The 21,187-nt window shown below is 47.5% G+C and overlaps 1 protein-coding gene and 2 long non-coding RNA genes across 3 annotated transcripts in view; 1 reads left to right on the top strand and 2 right to left on the bottom strand.

The window, feature by feature from the left end:
* The window catches only part of LOC140403476 (uncharacterized), a 33,386-nt gene extending 25,818 nt beyond the window's left edge, over positions 1-7,568 (top strand). The window contains exons 2-3 of the long non-coding RNA XR_011938335.1: positions 1,720-1,809; positions 7,330-7,568. This is a non-coding gene — a long non-coding RNA (uncharacterized lncRNA). The remainder of the gene's footprint in view (positions 1-1,719; positions 1,810-7,329) is intronic.
* The window catches only part of LOC140403431 (glutamate receptor ionotropic, delta-1-like), a 1,359,932-nt gene that overhangs the window by 1,151,337 nt on the left and 187,408 nt on the right, over positions 1-21,187 (bottom strand).
* The window catches only part of LOC140403475 (uncharacterized), an 83,023-nt gene that overhangs the window by 13,397 nt on the left and 48,439 nt on the right, over positions 1-21,187 (bottom strand). The gene's annotated exons all lie outside the window — the stretch shown is intronic.

Below are 21,187 nucleotides of genomic sequence, written 5' to 3'. Positions count from 1 at the left end.
CACACATAAACATACACAGACACACACAGACACACACACAGACACACACACACACAGACAGACACACACACACAGACACACACACACACAGACACACACACACACAGACACACAAACACACACACAGACAAACACACAGACACACACAGACACACACACAGACACACACACACAGACACACACACACAGACATACACACAGCCACACACACACAGACACACACACACACACACACACAGACACACACACACACACACACACAGACATGCACACAGACACACACACCCACACACAGAGACACACACACAGACACACACACACATACACACACACAGACAGACAGACACACACAGAGACACAGACACACACACACACACACAGCCACCCACACACAGACACACACACACATACACACACACAGACAGACACACAGACAGACACACACACACACACAGACATACACACACACACAGACAGACACACACACACAGACACACACACAGACACAGACACACACACAGACACACACAGACACACACACACAGACACACACACACAGACATACACACAGCGACACACACACAGACACACACACACAGACACACACACCCACACACAGAGACACACACACAGACACACACACACAGACACAGACAGACACAGACAGACACACACAGAGACACAGACACACACACACAGACACACACACACACAGACACACAGACAGACACACACACACACACAGACACACACACAGACACACACAGACACACACACACAGACACACACACACACAGACACACACACAGACACACACACACAGACACACAGGCACACACACACACACAGACACACACACGCGGGAGCTTTAATTGCACAGAAAATAGGGTCTGGATGATCTCCTTTCCAGAAATTTCCTTTCGATCAATGTCTCTACTATTTATCAAATTCTGACAGCTGAAAGTTCAGTAAGGACATGTTCTAACTTGCCAACAAAGAAAGCAGCCTGTAGCAGTATCATCACCATAACAAAGGGGAAGGGCCAATTACAATCCCCTCACCATAACAATGCTGTCATCTGCCTGATCTTTTAGAAGAGGTTCCTGCAAATTTATGGGTACCTTGAAATACGATAATCATCAGCTTAGAAACATCCCAAAGTATATCTATACAATCAATAACTTTGATACACTGTGATTGTTGCTACATTAGCAAATGCAAATGCCATTTTGCACACAATACGATCGCCCAGACCACAATGATACGAAGGGTCAATGAACATAATATGGTTTTAGTGGTTTTAAATGAGGGCGAATTATTGACTTGGATCCCAAGAAAACTCCCTATTCTTCTTCCAGTCATGTTGCACGATCTTTAGCATCCACCTAGACTTCCCAAATCAGCACTTGGGAGCTTGTTTTAAAGATTCATGCGCATGCTACCTCTGGCAAAACAGCCGGCCCTGAGTAACCGAGTGGTAAGTTCAGCATTTATTAATTATACACCTTTTATTACTGCCACAGTCTGGATGATGAAGCTATACCCACAGTGCTGTCAAAGAGAGTTTCAGCGACTTGGAGCTTTTCACAGTAACTTCATTGCAGTGTTAATGTAAGCCTACTTGTGACAATAAAGCTTATTATTATTAACACTATGATGTTTTATTTTCCGCAATAACCTTTGATGTGGCACCTTATCAAATACCACTGGAAATCCAAGTACAGCACATCTACAGGTTCCCCTTTATCCACAGCACATGGTAATCCTTCAAATAACTCTGATAAATCGACGCATTCAAGATGGCATCAGGTGATTATTTGAATAGAAAGAATGCGCTGGGTGCTGGGAAAAGACAGGGGGGTGGCACTAAGTCACAGTGTTCATAGGGAGAGCTGGTGCAGTAACAATTCTGAGATTCTGTGAAATTGGTTAAACATGGTTGCCCTTTCACAAAACCATGCTGACTCTTCCCAATTACCATGTGTTTCTCTAAGTGCCCAGCTGTAACCTCCTTAATGATCAAACCTAATACTTTCCACATGGTGGACATCAAGCTAACTGCCTATAGATTCCTGTTTCTGCCTCGCTCCATGCTTGAATAGGCGGGAAGATTTAAGACCATAAGACCACAAAACATAGGAGCAGAATTAGGCCACTCGGCTCATCGAGTCTGCTCCGCCACTCAATCATGGCTGATATTTTTCTCATCCCCATTCTCCTCCCTTCTCCCCAAAACTCAGATCTCCTTATTAATCAAGAACCTATCTATCTCCGTCTGAAAGACACTCAGTGATTTGGCCTCCACAGCCTTCTGCGGCAAAGAGTTCCACAGATTCACCACCCTCTGGCTGAAGAAATTCCTCCTCATCTCTGTTTTAAAGGATCGTCCCTTTAGTCCGAGATTGTGTCCTCTGGTTCTATTTTTTCCTACAAGTGGAAACATCCTCTCCACGTCCACTCTATCCAGGCCTCGCAGTATCCTGTAAGTTTCAATAAGATCCCCCCTCATATTTCTGAACTCCAACGAGTACAGACCCAGAGTCCTCAACCGTTCCTCATACGACAAGCTCTTCATTCCAGGGATCATTCTTGTGAACCTCCTCTGGACCCTTTCCAAGGCCAGCACATCCTTCCTTAGATACGGGGCCCAAAACTGCTCACAATACTCCAAATGGGGTCTGACCAGAGCCTTATACAGCCTCAGAAGTACATCCCTGGTCTTAAATTCTAGCCCTCTTGACATGAATGCTAACATTGCATTTGCCTTCCTAACTGCTGACTGAACCTGCACGTTAACCTTAAGAGAATCGTGAACAAGGATTCCTAAGCCCCTTTGTGCTTCTGATTTCCTAAGCATCTCCCCATTTAGAAAATAGTCTATGCCTCCATTTCCCCTTCCAAAGTGCATAACCTCACACTTTTCCACATTGTATTCCATCTGCCACTTCACTGCCCACTCTCCTAGCCTGTCCAAGTCCTTCTGCAGCCCCCTTGCTTCCTCAATACTACCTGCCCCTCTACAGACCTTTGTATCATCTGCAAACTTAGCAACAGTACCTTCAGTTCCTTCTTCCAGATCATTAATGTGTATTGTGAAAAGTTGTGGTCCCAGCACTGACCCCTCAGGCACACCACTAGTCACCGGCTGCCATCCTGGAAAAGACCCCTTTGTCCCCACTCCCTGCCTTCTGCCAGTCAGCCAATCCTCTATCCATGCCAGGACCTTACCTTGACACCGTGGGCTCTTAAATTATTTAACAGTCTCCTTTGCGGCACCTTGTCAAAGACCTTCTGGAAATCTAAATAAATCACGTCCACTGGTTCTCCTTTTTCTAACTTCCTTGTTACCTCCTCAAAGAACTCTAACAGATTTGTCAGCCATGACCTCCCTTTGACAAAGCCGTGCTGACTCAGTCCTATTTTACCATGCACTTCCTAGTACTCTGCAATCTCATCTTTAATAATGGACTCTAAAATCTTACCAATGACCGAAGTCAGACTAACCGGCCTATAATTTCCCGTCTTCTGCCTCCCTCCCTTCTTAAACAGGAGCTTAACATTAGCCACTTTCCAGTCCTCTGGGACCCTTTCTGCCTCCAGTGATTCCTGAAAGATCACCACCAATGCCTCCACAATTTCCTCAGCGATCTCTTTTAGGACCCTGGGGTGTAGTCCATCTGGTCCAGGTGACTTATCCACCTTCAGACCTTTCAGTTTCCCCAGAACCTTCTCCTTAGTAATGGTCACTGCACTCACCTCTGCCCCCTGGTTCTCCTGGAGCTCTGGCATCCCACTGGTGTCATCCACCGTGAAGACTGATGTAAAGTAACTATTCAGTTCGTCTGCCATTTCTTTGTTTCCTATTATTACTTCTCCCATTTTCCAGCCATCCAATGTCTATTTTGCCTCTCTCTTACTTTTTATATATTGACTTGATCCTTTCCAGACCGATGGAACGCTTCCAGGATCGGCGAATTTTGGAAAATTGACACAATGCATCCACTACCTCATTCACCACCTCTTTTTACACTCTGGGATCAATTCCATCTGGAACACAGACTTGTCAGCCCGTAGCTCCATCAGTTTGCTCAATACTGCTTCCCAAGTGACTGTAATTTCACCAAGTTCCTCTCTCCCTTCCACCTACTGATTTACAGCGAGTAGTGGAATGATTTTTGTATCTTCCATAGTGAAGACAGAAGCAAAATATTTGTTCATGTCATCCACCATTTCCTTATTATCTATTATTATCACCTCATTCTGACTATTTAGAGCACCAACTCTAACATTACTTAAGGCTGTTCACGGCAGTGGGGGAATTCCGGACGCACTCCGGAGCATGGGTTTCTGGGAGGCGAGGGGTGCTGTGTATGTGAAATCCTGTTGTCAATGGCGAGACTGGCAGAACCTGCTGGAGAACCACCTCCTCCACTGAAAACACGCGGCGGGGGTGGTCAGTAAATCCCACCCTCACTCTTTCCCTTTTTAAATATCTGCAGAAACTCTTGCCATCCGTTTTTATATTTCGAGCTAGAATTCTCTCATGCTCGAATTCCTTTCTCCTGATTAACCTTTTAGTCATTCTCTGCTGTTCTTAACTTTCTGATTACTGACCTGCCACTCATCTTTGCTGTTGCATGTTTTTTCAATAAGTTTGATGCTTTCTCTAAATCTTTTAGCTAAACAAAGATGGTGAGTCCTCCCTTCAGAAATACACTTATCCCGAGTATTCTATAATATCCCATGTAGTCCATAATATCCCAAATGTCTGTCACTGCTTCTCTATTGATCAAATCTCTAGCCCAGTGTCCCAGTTCAATTTATCTAACTCAGCTTTCATGCCCTCATAGTTGCCCTTATTTAAGTTTTAAATACTAGTCTTAGACCTACTGTTCTCTCTTTCAAACTGGATGTAAATTCAAACATCTTGTGGTCACTCCTACCGAGGAGAGCCTTTACTTTGAGGATATTAATTAACCGTCACATTACATAACACTAAGTCCAATATAACTTGCTCTCTGGTTGGGTCCAGAGCATGCTGCTCTCAGAAACTATCTCCAAAGCGTTCCGTGAACTCATCATCCAGGACACTACTGCCAATCTGATTTTTCCAGTTTATATGTAGATTAAAGTTACCCATGATTACTGCCTTCCCTTTATCACAAGCACCCAATATTTCTTGTGTACTTTGTCCTACATTGTGGTTACTGTTAGGGGATCTGTTGACCACTCCCACTAGTGACTTGTTTCCCCTACAATCCCTCATCTCCACCCAAACCGATTCTACTTCCTTGGACGAAGATCACCTCCACCCATTGGTTAATCAGGAGAAAGGAATTCGAGCATGAGAGAATTCTAGTTCGAAATGTAAAAACGGATGGCAAGAGTTTCTGCAGATATTTAAAAAGGGAAAGAGTGAGGGTGGGATTTACTGACCACCCCCGCCGCGTGTTTTTCAGTGGGGGAGGCGGTTCGCCAGCGGGTTCTGCCAGCCTCGCCATTGACAATGCCATCCTTGATGAACAGTGTCTACTCGCCCACCTGCACCGAGCTTCCTATTCTTCTTCAATGTCACATAATTCTCAATATTCAGGATCCAATCCTCATCATCCTGCAGCCATGTCTCCGTCATGGTTATCAGATCATATTTATTTGCTTCAATGTTCACTATGAAATTGTTCACTTGCTAAATGCTCCATCTGGACTGCCACTCTGATAAACACTGTCAAATTTGTCATCAACTCCAGAACTCAAGCATTAAATGTAATTGATTTAGTTCATTTGCAATGACTTCCGAAAGTCAGCCTTTGCCAAAACATTTTGTGCCTAAATGTGTGTGTCCGAATCAAGTATGGAATCCCGGTGGGCGAACTTGAATAATTTCCAGGATAGCCAATACTTAAATAATCTTCCCAGCCTAAATGTTTTAAGAAGATCACATAAACCTCTGTGCTAGATATTGTTTTTTGCAGAATAGGGCATAGGGCAGCACAATAGCACAGTGGTTAGCACTATGGCTTCACAGCGCCAGGGTCCCATGTTTGATTCCCGACTTGGGTCACTGTCTGTGCGAAGTCTACACGTTCTTCCCGTGTCTGCGTGGGTTTCCTCTGGGTGCTCCAGTTTCCTCCCACAAGTCCCGAAAGACGTGCTGTTAGGTAATTTGGACGTTCTGAATTCTCCCTCTGTGACCCGAACAGGTGCCGGAATGTGGCGACTAGGGGCTTTTCACAGTAACATCATTGCAGTGTTAATGTAAGCCTACTTGTGACAATAAAGGTTATTATTATTATTATTTACTCACTTCTCTCTCCCATACATTGAAAAGCATACCTCTTAAGTTCTGAAATAGTAAACCCTTAGAACCTGCAGGATTTACTGACGTTGAATCAGGTTCCAACTCCCAGAGAAACGATTAATAGACACTGTTTAAAATTAATATACTCATGTCAACTGAGCAATTTATCACGTTAGATTTATTTTCTTGACATTCCAAAGGCTCGACCCAGTGCAAACTCAACCCCATGTAGAATAGTCTCTGAGAGTTTGGGAAGAGCTGTTCAGGAAATGAGCTCAGTTTGAGAAAAATATCTTCAGATATGAGTGGTAAGCTGATTGGTGAACGAAGCTGGGAGGATAAAGGAGAAGTGAATCTGAAGCAGAACCAGGAAATCAAAAGAGCTGATTGGATGAGTACATTTATATATTTTATAATAACAAGGAGCAGAGAAGAAGGGCCCTAGTTAATATTAGTGAATATTATTTGATAACAAAAGGATTAATTTAATTTAAAGGGTAAGACATGGCAGTGGGGCGCCAAGTCGTGGTCTGCTCTTCCTGCTACGTGTGGGAGATCAGGAACTTTTCCAGTTCCCAGGCCAAGCATGCATGAAGGAAGTGTCTCCTGCTGCAGCTCGTGGAAGCCTGGGTTTTAGAGCTGGAGCGGCAGCTGGGGACACTGTGGAGCATCCGTGAGATGGAGAGTGTTGTGGATAGCATGTATAGAGAGGTGGTCACACCGCAGGCTCAGACTCCACAGGCAGGGAGGGAATCGGTGACCACCAGGCAGAGCAAGCGAGATCTAGAGAGGCAGTGCAAGAATCTCCTGTGGCCATTCCCCTACAAAACAGATATACCCCTTTGGCTACTGTTGAGGGGAATGGCCTCTCAGGGGAAAGCAGCCAACCTTGTTGCACCCTGGTTGGTTCTGCTGCAGTAATCAGTCTTATTATGAACAAGTGTGGGGACTGTGTACAGAAAATCTGCTGAGTATCTTCCCTTTTGTAAAGCGACTGAACAACCACCCTAACTTTTCTCTTTAATATTTAGGGTCATGCAACACATCTTTTTTTAAGACGGTATTGAAACAAACATCGCATCACTGTTGCTACAATGTGGATTTGTTCACGAGCCAAATCATTCCATCTTTATTCAGACAGACAAACTCCCGCATTATAGTTTTGTGGTCCAGCCTCCCCATACTGAATGGCACAGCCTGTTGGTTTTGGAGTGAAATGTGGATACGGTGGAAATATTTTCAGCTTGTCAAGCAGAATAAACGTCTTGACAATTAATTGGTGCAAGTTGATTATTTTTAAAATATAGATTATTTGTGAACAATTTTAGTTTAATAAGAGGAAGAAAGATATTTTGAAAAATGGCCAGATTGGGTTTTCCACTCTTTCTTTTGCTCCTGACTGTGATTCAGAGGATCAGTCTGTGTACCTGATATTTCCCCAATAAACAAGCAGAAATGAATTGGTTTCCTCCCTATTGCCCTCTGCCACGCTGTTGAAATGTTAATTTAATCAGCGAAACACTAAATAACCTTGCAGCATCAGCTGATTTCTGCAGTTAAATTGAGTGGTTTGACCTCCCAATACCAGGAGTCCTTCACTGTGATTGAATCTACAGCACAGTTTGACAGTGTGAGGCTGCAGGGGGATAGGGTGACCATGGGGAGGGCAGGCCTCCAGCTTCCACTACTAAACCCTCACTCCTACCCCATTATTGAGTGCCAATCGCACTGGCTACTTCCAACTGCAGAGGGAGCAGCATCAAAGCAGAATTTGATGAGTTGCCCGCTTTCATATTGCTCATTTGTTTTTCTTAAGTTATTGCAATTGTATGAAATTTTAACTTTTCGTTTGAAGAACAGTAATGTATTTTAAACCATGGTTTTGAAATAGCGAATCAATGTCCAGGGCATTCGGGCAGAATGTGCTGTGTAGGAACGAAGCCTTTAAGAACCAATCAAACACTGGGCAGCTTGAAAATTGCCTCATGGTGAATGCTGTGATTGCGAGCTGCGAATAGAAAACTTCACAAAATACAAGAATTATCAGAGAGGCAGAAAACATGCAGGGGAAATGTACTTGATATTTCTCATACTGATTGCAAAGGTACCAGAACATTGAGTCATCAATAGTGTCCAGATAAGAGGGGCAGCACGGTGGCGCAGTGGTTAGCACTGCTGCCTCATGGCACCGAGGTCCCAGGTTCGACCCCGGCTCTGGGTCACTGTCCGTGTGGAGTTTGCACATTCTCCCCGTGTCTGTGTGGGTCTCACCCCTACAACCCAAAGATGTGCAGGGTAGGTGGATTGGCCACGATAAATTGCCCCTTAATTGGAAAAAATTAATTGGGTACTCTAAATTTTAAAAAAAGAAAAAGAAAGTACTGTCCAGATAAGTATAATAAAGTCCATGTGAAGATTAGAAAATGGGAAGGAATTGCAGCAGACTTCTCACCTACAGCGTGCAGTGTGGGGTGGAGGGGGGCATACACACAGACAGGAGCTGCAGCCAACCCTCCACACAAACATAAACCTTTGTTGGTGTAGTTCCTGGAAGAGGGATAATGACTGCCTCCTGTTGGTGAGGGTGCTGCACAGCAATAATGCTGCTCGGTATCCTTTACAGCGACAGCCACAGGATTCTTGTGTTTCTCCATGGACGGCGGGATTGCTGGCACGGCCGGCATTTCTCACCAAATTCCAAATTCCGATCAAGAAAACTTCATTGATTTATTGAAGTTCGTCAAAATAAAAATAAAATAGTAGGTGATTTGAATGCTTGAAGAGACAAACTAGGACCTCGAGTAGGTCCTCCAGCCTGCTCCGCTATTTGACAAGATCATGGCTGGTCACCCACTTTATTCCTTTTTTCCCCGCACGCTATCCCCACATTTCGTCATTGGTATTTATCTCTGCTTTAAACAGGCCCACAACCCTCTGGGATAGAGGGTACACAATCCTCGGAGGAGAAAAAATTCTTCCCATCTCCGAAGTGTTTCCTCCTCATTTTGGAGGAATTGTGTCTTCCCGGTTCTGGGCTTCCAACCGGGGAAACACCTTGGGCTCGATTCTCCATTTGGGAGATTGTCCTCCCGCTGGAGCGGAATTGCACCAGTTTTACGATCCCCTTGGGGTGGAAAGCGGGGTGTAATCCCGCTATGGGGCTGCCATCCCGAGCGGGAGGCCGGATTGCGAGGTCCTATGGCCAGCCATCCCCCACCCCACCCCCACCACCAGATTGTCTGGGTTCCCCCCCCCACCCCCAAGTAAAGTGGTGACCCGGCCTCCCCCGCTCAGGTCAGGAACCCCTGTAATAGGCAGACCGCCCCCTCAGGGACCCCTGTAATAGGCAGAGCCCACAGGGACCCCTGCCTGTAGGAATCCCCTTGACAGAGCCCCCCACACACACAGACCCCACCCCACATAGCACCATGCGCTCAGAAAAGGGCCGCTTGTCTGGAAGCTAGAGAAGAGTCCAGACAGGGGCAGTGGGAAGCATTTTCAAAGCTTTAGTGGTCTGTGATTGACAATTTGTAAAAACCATCTGCAGCTTTGATGCATTCATATCCCTTCACTGTTCAGTGGCCTAAGTGGTGAAACCCCAATGTTTGTAAACATTGACCACATCAAAGAGAGGTAAGTGCATTCCAAGCACTAAGTGTATTCCCAGCACTCAAGCTTGTGCTTTCACTGCACTTACTTCACTTGCAAGGCTATCCAAAAGACTTGATAATGGGACCCAGCTGAACTCATACTCATCAAGCTTCTGAGGGTTATCACACACCCGTCGTATATTGTGTGTTTATTACCTTAATTTCATCTTCCAAGTTGTGTCCAACATGGAGGAGCACTGATTCATTAGCTGAAAGGAGGCAGTAGATTGAAATCAGCAGATGATTCCTACCCTTTTTTGACCTCTTGACTTTGAAATGCTGGAGAGTCCTTTCCTAGTAACATAGCAGCCTCTCACCTACAAAGGGTGGCAACAGATGCCTCAAAGCACAATAGTCGCCAGATTGCTCCAGCTCATAACCAAGCCTCTCTTTTGCTGAATATCAAGCCAGAGACTGAGGAATTTTGGGGGGTTGGGTGATGCTGGTTGTTGGAAAGAGTCAAATCTACGGTTTCAGGAGTTTGTATTTCTGCCATTCACCCCGAAACATCTGTCTCAAAACCAGTCCCAGCTCAGTCACAAAATATCCCACATACTGTCCAAAACCAGTCCCAGCTCCGTCACAAAATATCTCACATACTGTCCAAAACCAGTCCCAGCTCAGTCACAAAGGTGCCGTCGGGATATCCCACATACTGTCCAAAACCAGTCCCAGCTCCGTCACAAAGGTGCCATCGGGATATCCCACATACTGTCCAAAACCAGTCCCAGCTCCGTCACAAAGGTGCCATCGGGATATCCCACATACTGTCCAAAACCAGTCCCAGCTCAGTCACAAAGGTGCCATCGGGATATCCCACATACTGTCCAAAACCAGTCCCAGCTCCGTCACAAAGGTGCCATCGGGATATCCCACATACTGTCCAAAACCAGTCCCAGCTCCGTCACAAAGGTGCCATCGGGATATCCCACATACTGTCCAAAACCAGTCCCAGCTCCGTCACAAAGGTGCCATCGGGATATCCCACATACTGTCCAAAACCAGTCCCAGCTCCGTCACAAAGGTGCCATCGGGATATCCCACATACTGTCCAAAACCAGTCCCAGCTCCGTCACAAAGGTGCCATCGGGATATCCCACATGCTGTCCAAAACCAGTCCCAGCTCCGTCACAAAGGTGCCATCGGGATATCCCACATACTGTCCAAAGAACATGCTTCCATTCTTGTTCTGGGAAGCTCACAGATTTAAACGGCGAACATGAGTCCAATTACAGAAAGAGAGAAAAAATGTAATATGCACACAATGTTCTTACAATACTCACGGCAATTATCAGAATTAAACTGCTGCACTGTACTGTGGGAGCAACTATGGAAGGACGGCTGAATTTTATTATATTTTAATTAATTATAAAACACTTCCACATAATTGAAATATTTGAAGAGCTCTAATATATTCTCGAAGGGGCAGCTTGGAAAGTGCAGTTACTCCTTGGGATGAGTTCCAGAGGATAACTACTTGTCCAATTTGAATTCCACCTGTCCCTTGTGCACCTGTGTGAACAGACGTTGCCCAGACACACAGATTCGATACAACATGCTGTACAGCTGCTGACTCGAACCAGCCTTTACACTGCCATTGTCGCCATTGTAATTCCAGTGAATCAGTATCAGTCCAGCCAGCTCCTGGTGTCTGTGCTGTTAATTTCAACTCCTTATCCCGCCAACACACTCACACACTCTAAATCCTCTCCATCCCAAATTCCACCGATATCAATTTCCATTGCCTGACTCCCCTCTTGACTCCATCCATCAGCTACAAAACCCTTATCCAGACATTTTTCTACCTCGACGATCGACTATTAAAATGCTGTCCTGGCTGTCACCACTGGAACTGCCCCCCCCCCCCCCCCCACCCCACCCAACCCATGAATTTCAGCTCATCCAGATCTATGCTGCCCGTGTCCAAACTCTAACCAACTCCTGTCCATCCCTCATCCCTGTGCTTGCCGATTTACATCAACCCTCAGTCCAGCAAAGCCTCAAAGTTAAAATGCTCATCCTTGTGTTAAAATCCCTCCAGGGCCTTGGTCTTCCCCATCCTTGTAAAAAACCTTTTTGAATCTCTCTAATTCTGCCCTCCAATAAGAACATAAGAAATAGGAGCTGAAGTAGGCTGATCCGCTACTCAATAAGACCAAGGCTGATCTAATTGTGGCCGTTGCTCTATTTTTCCTGCCTCCCCCCCCCCCCCCCCCCGAATCCTTGACTCCCTTAAAGATCAACAATCTGTCTAACTCAGCCTTGTATATGTCCAATTACCCAACAGCCTCCACTGCTCTCTGGGCCAGTGAATTTCAAAGATTAACAGCACTCTGAGAGAACAAATTCTTCCTCATCTCTGTGTTAAATGGGAGACTCCTTACTGAGAAACTGTGACCCTGATGTGTTGGGTGTTCTGGATCACATACAGGTCACCATCACTTGAAATAGTGCAACACTATTTTATTGAACCATTAACTGTTTAAACATACTCAGACTGTGGGTTCATACGATACTAGCTTTAACTAAAGACCTTTGCCTTGTCCTAACCAGTTGATGCACTCAGTACATGGTGAATGTCTGTGTTGCAGGCTGTGAGTTCTGTCCTCCTAGCTAGCTGCTATTTGAATGAGCGGGAACTCTGATGCCCCCTGTCTTTATAGTGCGTGTGCTCTCACTGGTGATTGGCTGCGGTGTTGTGTATGTTGATTGGTCCCACTGTGTGTCCATCAGTGTGTATCTGCACCATGATATACTGGTGTATATTATGACATCCCCCCTTTTATATAAATAGTGTGTGGTGAATGTTCCTGACTACGTGTGTGTGAAATATTTACAGGACTATGTACATAACAAACAAGTTATTTACATGGGAAGGTGCCTGGTGCAGAAAAACTGTGTGTCACAAGAATAACGAGATGAACACCATATACAAACCACTTGAACGATTAAACGGAAGAACAGAACAGACCAGAAAGTCCATAAGTCCACAAAGTTCACAAATTAAGTCTCTGAGGTGAGCGACGAATTCTGGTTGACCGCCTCAAGGGTGGGTCGAGAGCCGCCGGCTGAGGAGCGGGCTGGACTGCGTCAGAGTGAGGAGGGTGCAGAGTGACCGGAATCTCTGCATAGTCCAGGTCAGGGGCAACAGGATGGGCATAGCAATGGTGGAGGATCACGTAGCGAGCGCGGAACGAGACAAAATGCACGTCGATTACGGCGCAGAATGGAGCCATCCGGTAGACGAACCAGGAACGAGCGGGGAGCCACCTGCCAAAGAACCACAGCGGTTGCAGACCAGCCACCATCCGGAAGATGGATGCGGACGTTGTCATCTGGCGCCAGAGCAGGGAGATCAGCTGCACGGGAGTCATGAGCCGCCTTGTGCTGTGCACGAGACAGTTGCATTCGTTGAAGGACCGGAACGTGGTCGAGGTCTCGGACATGGATGGACGGCACCGCCGTCCTCAGGGTACGACCAATGAGTAACTGGGCTGGCGACAGGCCAGTGGACAGTGGGGCTGAGCGATAGGCCAGCAGGGCGAGGTAGAAATCGGACCCAGCATCGGCAGCTTTGCATAGGAGTCGTTTGACTATAGGTACTCCCTTCTCCGCTTTGCCATTGGATTGGGGGTACAGGGGACTGGATGTCACATGCACAAAGTTATGCCTCCTGGCAAAGTTGGACCATTCCTGGCTTGCGAAGCAGGGACCATTGTCCGACATCACAGTGAGTGGGATGCCGTGTAGAGCAAAGGTGTCCTTACAGGCACAGATAACTGCAGACGATGTGATGTTGTGTAAACGTACCACCTCCGGGTAGTTTGAAAAATAGTCTACAATCAGAACATAGTCCCTGCCCAGCGCGTGGAACAGGTCGATGCCGACCTTGGACCAAGGGGACGTGACCAACTCATGGGGCTGTAGAGTCTCACGTGGTTGGGCCGGCTGGAAACGCTGACAAGTGGGGCAGTTGAGCACCGTGTTGGCGATGTCGTCATTGATGCCGGGCCAGTACACTGCCTCTCGGGCCTGTCGGCAGCACTTCTCCACACCAAGATGGCCCTCGTGTAGCTGTTCCAAGATGAGCTGCCATCTGTGCGGGATGACAATGTGGTTCAGTTTCAGGAGAACACCATCGACTACCACCAGATAGTCTCTGATGTTGTAGAACTGCGGGCATTGGCCCTTGAGCCACCCGTCTGTTAGGTGGCACATGACACGCTGTAGCAGGGGGTCAGCCGCTGTCTCGCGGTGAATTTGGATGAGGCGTTCATCCGTGGCAGGTAGATTGGAGGCCACAAAGGCCACATGGGCGTCAACCTGGCAGACGAATCCCGCTGGGTCACACGGAGTGTTGACTGCCCTGGAGAGAGCGTCGGCAATGATGAGGTCTTTGCCTGGGGTGTATACCAGCTGGAAGTCGTATCGCCAGAGCTTGTGCAGAATGCGCTAGAGGCGAGGCGTCATGTCGTTCAAGTCTTTCTGTATTATATTGACCAGCGGGCGATGGTCGGTCTCGACGGTGAATTCGGGAAGGCCGTACACATAATCATGAAACTTGACGACACCGGTCAAAAGGCCCAGGCACTCCTTTTCTATCTGCGCGTAGTGCTGCTCCGTGGGGGTCATGGCACGTGACGCATATGCAACGGGAGTCCATGATGAGGCCTCATCGCGTTGCAGGAGCACTGCCCCAATGCCGGATTGGCTGGCATCGGTCAAAATTTTTGTCTCTTACACTGGATCAAAACAGGCCAATACCGGGGCCGTGGTGAGTTTGGTTTTAAGTTCTCTCCATTCGCGCTCGTGGGCAGGAAGCCATTGGAAGTCTGTCGTATTCCTGACCAGGTTCCTGAGAGCCGTGGTATGAGAGGCGAGGTTAGGGATGAACTTCCCTAGGAAGTTGACCATGCCCAGAAATCAGAGGACCGCCTTCTTGTCCTCTGGCTTTTTCATGGCTGTGATAGCACCCACCTTGTCCGCATCCGGCTGCACACCCAATTGAGAGATGTGGTCCCCGAGGAACTTGAGTTCCGTCTGACCGAAGGAGCATTTGGCTCTGTTGAGGCGTAGGCCCTGCTCCCGTATGTGTTTGAACACGCGCTGGAGGCGACTGACATGCTCCTGCAAATGGTTATGTCGTCGACATAGACGCGAACACCTTCAATGCCTTCCATCATTTGTTCCATGATCCTGTAGAACACTTCTGAAGCCGATATGATCCCAAACAGCATCCTGTTGTAACAATATCTGCCAAAGGGGGTGTTAAAGGTACCCAGTTTCCTGCTGGATTTGTCGAGCTGGATTTGCCAAAATCCTTTTGAGGTGTCAAGTTTGGTGAAGAGCTTGGCGCGAGCCATCTCGCATGTGATCTCTTCGCGCTTGGAGATTGGATAATGCTCCCTCATGATATTGCGATTCAGATCATTGGGATCAATGCAAATTCTGAGCTCGCCGGAAGGCTTTTTTACGCACACCATGGAACTGACCCAGTCGGTTGGTTCCGTAACTCTGGAGATCACTCCTTGGTCTTGGAGATCCTGCAGCTGCTGCTTGAGGCGGTCCTTCAGGGGTGCTGGGACTCTGCGAGGTGCATGCACCACAGGCGTGGCATTCTGGTTGAGTAGGATGTTGTAAGTATATGGGAGCGTGCCCATGCCTTCGAAGACGTCGCGGTGCTGGTCGATGATGGCGTCGAGTTGCGCCCTGCAGTCAGCATCTTGGAAGGCAGACGTGTCATCAGGAGAGAGAGAGTGAACTCTTTGAACGAGGTTCAGCAGCTTGCACGCCTGTGCGCCAAGCAGAGTGTCCTTCGAGGAGCCCACGATCTCGAAAGGAAGGATGGCTTTCCGTCACTTGTGCATCACTTCAAGTTGGCACGAGCCGGTAGCAGGAATGATGTTGCCATTGTAGTCCAATAGCTGGCAGGCCGATGGAAGGATGGCTGGTTTGACACGAAAGCTTTAGAAAGCAGACCACACCATGAGATTGGCGGAGGCACCAGTGTCCAGGCGGAATCGTATTTGGGACCGGTTGACCGTCAGGGTGGCACACCACTCATCGTCTGGATCGATGCTGTATACCGACAGCGGCTGGTGTCTTTCCTTCGGGGACAGCCTGTTTGTCGTTATGACACCGACTCAAAAAGGTGCCTTCGGGTCCTCGGTGTCACTGCTGTGTGGGAGGCCCGCATCGGACTTGGTGACCGTGGGTTGAATTGCCCGAACGTTCCTGCGAGGCTATCTGAAGCGATATGAGTTGGCAGGCTGAGCTGCTCGACAGCAGGCAGCATAGTGGCCAAGTCTTCCACATCGTAGGCATTGTCGAGATTTTGCGGGGCATTGCCGCTTTAAATGGGCGGAGCCACAGGTGCCACACGTTGTGACGTCAGCACGTTCGCTGTGCCACCGCGCATGCGCGGTGCGGTCGTGAGTGGTGCGCGCCTGCGCATTACGTTCCTCAACGTCGCCGTCCCCTCGTTTGGTGCGTACAAGTACGGGAGCTCACGAAAAGCGGGCAAAATGGCCGCCCTCATCCAGGCTGAGTCACTGGAGGTGCTCAATCACTTGGACCCGTTCCGCCTCGTGGGGACCTTGCTGCACCATTTCAGCCTCTTGTATATGGGAATACTGACTCGTGGCGTTTTCATGTAAGACACAGGTCTCGATGGCGGTCGCTAGGGTGAGCTGCTTTACTTTGAGGAGCTGCTGGCGTAGGGGGTCTGACTGAACACCGAAAACGATCTGGTCGCATATCATGGAGTCGGAGGTGGGCCCGTAGCTGCAAAATTGCGCAAGGATGCGGAGGTGCGTGAGAAAGGACTGGAAAGGTTCATCCTTACCCTGCAAACGCTGCTGGAACACATAGCATTCGAAACTTTCATTCACCTCTACGCTGCAGTGAGTGTCAAACTTGAGGAGAACCATCTTGAACTTCGTCTTATCTTCATCATCTGCAAAGGTGAGAGAATTGAAAATGTGGATGGCATGGTCCCCGGCCGTGGAGAGGAGAAGAGCAATCTTCCTGGTGTCCGAGGCACCCTCCCTGTCCGTGGCTTCGAGGAAGAGCTGGAAGCGCTGTTTGAAAATCTTCCAGTTTGCCCCGAGGTTGCCGGCGATGCGGAGCGGCGGCGGCGGGCTGATGTTGTCCATGTTGCAGGATGACGGAATGCTGGCGGAAGGCAGATCACTTGCAGGTAGGTCTAAGAAGTGCTAGTATCCCACCACACCTGGTATCATGATGTGTTGGGTGTTCTGGATCACATACAGGTCACCATCACTTGAAATAGTGCAACACTATTTTATTGAATCATTAAATGTTTAAACATACTCAGACTGTGGGTTGATACATTACTAGCTTTAACTAAAGACCTTTGCCTTGTCCTAATCAGTCGATGCACTCAGCACATGGTGAATGCCTGTGTTGCAGGCTGTGAGCTCTGTCCTCCTAGCTAGCTGCTACTAGAATGAGCGGGAACTCTGATGCCCCCTGTCTTTATAGTGAGTGTGCTCTCACTGGTGATTGGCTGCGGTGTTGTGTATGTTGATTGGTCCCACTGTGTGTCCATCAGTGTGTGTCTGCACCATGATATACTGGTGTACATTATGACAGACCCCAGTTCGGGATTCCCCCGAGGAAAAATATCCTCTCAGAATCGCCTATATTTCAGTAAGATCACCTCTCACTCTTCCAAACTCCAATTTATACAGGCACAGCCTGTTCATTTTTGTTCTCATAAGACATTCTAGGGGCTTTTCACAGTAACTTCATTGAAGCAACATGTGACAATAAGCAATTATTGTTATTATTAGGAATTAACCTTCTCTGAAATACCTCCAAAGCATGTAGATTCCTCATTAAATAAGGAGACCAAATCGGCATTAAGTACTGCAGGTCTCTTCAATGTCCAGTGAGACAATGCTTTCCCATGTGTATGCTCCATCCCTCTTACAATAAAGGCCAACATTCTATTTCCTTCCTAATTACTTGCTGTACCCGCACTCTAACCTTTTGTGATTCATGCATGAAACACCAAGATTCCTTTGCCTCTCTCCATTTCACTGCCTTCACGATTTTAATTGTTCCATCACTGACGGCCAAGTTGTCTAATCTGCAAATCCTGGAATTCCTCCTCTAAAATTCTCCACATCCCAGGCGTCCTTTAAGACACTCACTAACACTTACCACCTTGACCAAGTACCTGTCCTGATATTCCATCTTGTATCCTGAAATTGTAATTGAAAATAAGGAAACGGCAGAATTGCCAAATAATTGTCTCCAACTATCTTCAAGTAGCAGCGAGAGATAGCAGAAAAAATAAAAATACATCAGGGCAGAAATTACTGGATTTAATACAGAGCAGAAAACGACAATTGAGGAGACAATGGACTGGATGTTAGTCCTCGATGGGGTGAGGGAGGTGGGATGGAAAGTCAGTGATTCTCTCACTCCTGCCCAGCTCATTCAATCAAGCGATGCCAGAGGTAAATTCGTGGCCAATTAGAGATGCGAAGGGAGGTGTCACTCCCAGCTGGTCCTGTAGGCCGGGATGTCATGCAGAAGAGGGGTAATGCCAGGAGGTCAGACCCGGCTAGAATGATAAAGATCTTTTACTCTCAGAATAGTAATTGTTTGTTACTGATGGCCCTAAAAACATAGAAGAAATACTTATAAACAAAACATACAGAAGTTGCTACCTCCCCCAGAAGATTCTGCTGGTACCTTCAGCCATGGTCCCAGTGCCAGGCCTTTTCTCCTGCCCTTGTACTGACTCATCATAGCTGCTGTAAAACACTGCCAAACAGTTTCAACTCCAACCCCTGAAAAACTGCAGGGGACAACAAAAAATTGAAGACAATTGGGTTGTTAACAAGTTGCTTTTTAACAAATTCATTTTTACAAGACGTGGGCTCCGCTGGCGTGGCCAGCATTTGTTGTCTTTGAGAAGGTGGTGAGCTGCCTTCTGGAACCGCTGCAGTCCATGCAGTGGAGGTACACCCACCGTGCTGTTAGGGAGTGAATTCCAACGGAACCTCACGAGACATCATGATCTAGATGCTGCCCACACTGGGCGTGGCCCAGATTAGCATATTTAAATGAGCCATACAGATTCTTCTGGAGCCCAGTATTCAATGGCCAAGCCTGGGAGATCTTGTCACGTCCCCGTTTAGCACTGGTCCACACAAACATGGACCAGTCTGATGACACCTGGAAGTTTCCCAGACAATTGGAGACCCCCGGGTGGTCGGGCTCTGGGCAAGGTGGTACCTTAGTACTCTGCTGCCACTCAGATACCTTGACAGTGCTACCCGTGCACTTTGGCAGTGGCACAGCCAGGGTGCCTGGGTGGCACTGCCAGATTGTCAGGTGTGCTGCCAGGGTTCCAAGCTGGCAGTGCTGGGGGGGTCTTGCCAGGTAGAGGGGGTCTGAGGGGGGGTTCCTGGGGGCTTCTCCTAGGTTCGGAAGGTAGGGGAGGGTCGATTGGTGCTGCCTTCCATAATGGCACCCTGATTTGCGAGGAACCTTTCCTGCTGGCGAGCTTCCGCCATCTCGGCAGAGAGAAACTCCGCAAGGCCATAAAAATGGCAACGTGCCGTTGAATAACGAGATGTTTCCTAGCGCTGCAGCCGTCGAGGAACACCCGCTAAACTCGCCCGAAACCGGGCATAGAACGTTTTCTGGTGAATCGCGCCCCATATTACTGACACAACATCATCACGCCCTACTCTACATTGCGTGGGTGGTGGGGTTTGCAAATTTACAATTCAGGCCCCTGAGACAGATCTAAGGATCTGATGCTTCAACTCGGGATATTCATGGAAATAGGTGAGAAAATTGTGAAAGCTAATCCCTCTTCCAAAACTCTGTTGATTCAGGAATTGTGTAAGAGGGGAACTAGTGAATCCAGTTTAATTACAATGATTTCATGGGGAAGACAATAATTATAGTCGATGAAAGGATCTTAGAAAAGCTTTGTGAACTTCTATAGTGTTTTAGAGAGGTGAAGGAAAATTTCAAACTCAGTGTAAATACATCACTCGGCAACATGCTCATGTGACAAAGGACCCAGACACCCAAAATGGCCATCTCAGTAACTTGCTTTCCAGTGTTTTGTTTTCCAGTAATTTGTCCTTTTACAGTGTGAAACTTGTTCTCTCAGGCACGTGCAAGGCCCATATCAGTAACTTATTTTTTTACAGTCTGAAACTTGTTTTCTACGACCCATGGTAGCCGACACTGCTGGCCGAGCCAAACTGATTGTCAACAAAGGAGAGAGATTAGAGAGGAACCACAGAAAGATAAGGGTGAAAAATAGTTCCTCTGTAACTTGTGTAATGTAATGGTCTGCACCAGAAAATATTCCAATGTAAATAATGCCATGTCTACGTGACCCACAATGTGTAAGTATTGCTCGACTTCTCAACCGGGTGAGAGTCAGCTGCACAGATCCTTCTCGGAAGGTCTGCTCGCTGAACACATTGGCGAATGAACGATCATTCTACACCTGGGTCTCCTGAGATTATTTTGTATAATAATTTCCCCATGACAAATTGTTACTTTGCATTGAAAAACTTCTAATGTCGTTGATTATTTAAGGAAGGTGGGGGAGAAAAAAAACAGGTGATTATCGACCCTTTAGTTTAATATCTGTTTCAGAGGAGTTGCTTGAATCTGTTATGAGGAGCAGGGTGACTGGTCATTTGCACAGATATGGACAGATCAGAAGGGGCATTGGCAGGGGTTTGAAAGGCTCTCCCCAGCCCCCTCCACACTGCCATTAGCCACCCTGTCCCCTCCACGCTGTCAGTAGGCCCCCACCCCCCTCCACATTGTCATCGAGGCTCTCCCCACTCCACCCGACCGCACATAAGGGGAGCTTCCCCCCCCCCAAATGGAGGGGCAGCACTGATTCACGCCTGCATGATGTCACACCATCGTTGGTGGACACAATAACATGAAGCCATTTAATTCTAATTAAATTCATGGTACCAGGTCCGCGCTCACGTTGGGCATCAACCTGATCACGTCATCAGTGGGTGGCGATAAAGATTTCAAATTGAGATCTCGCCAGTGCAAATCCCATTTGCTCGTGACATTCAGCAGCCATGACAGGATTTGTGCCCAGGGTGAAGGGGCCACCAGATCATAACCAACGTTTCAATTTCAAATGACTCACCTTCTTCTTCTTCAGAGACCTTGGGTGCCCAGGTGTCAGGGTCAAGGTGCCCAGGCGCCT

The sequence above is a fragment of the Scyliorhinus torazame genome, chromosome 28 (genome assembly GCF_047496885.1).
Source record: "Scyliorhinus torazame isolate Kashiwa2021f chromosome 28, sScyTor2.1, whole genome shotgun sequence".
Lineage (NCBI taxonomy): Eukaryota > Metazoa > Chordata > Chondrichthyes > Carcharhiniformes > Scyliorhinidae > Scyliorhinus > Scyliorhinus torazame.
The sequence above is the reverse complement of the archived record's forward strand: the minus strand, read 5'-3'. Positions and strand labels throughout refer to the sequence as shown.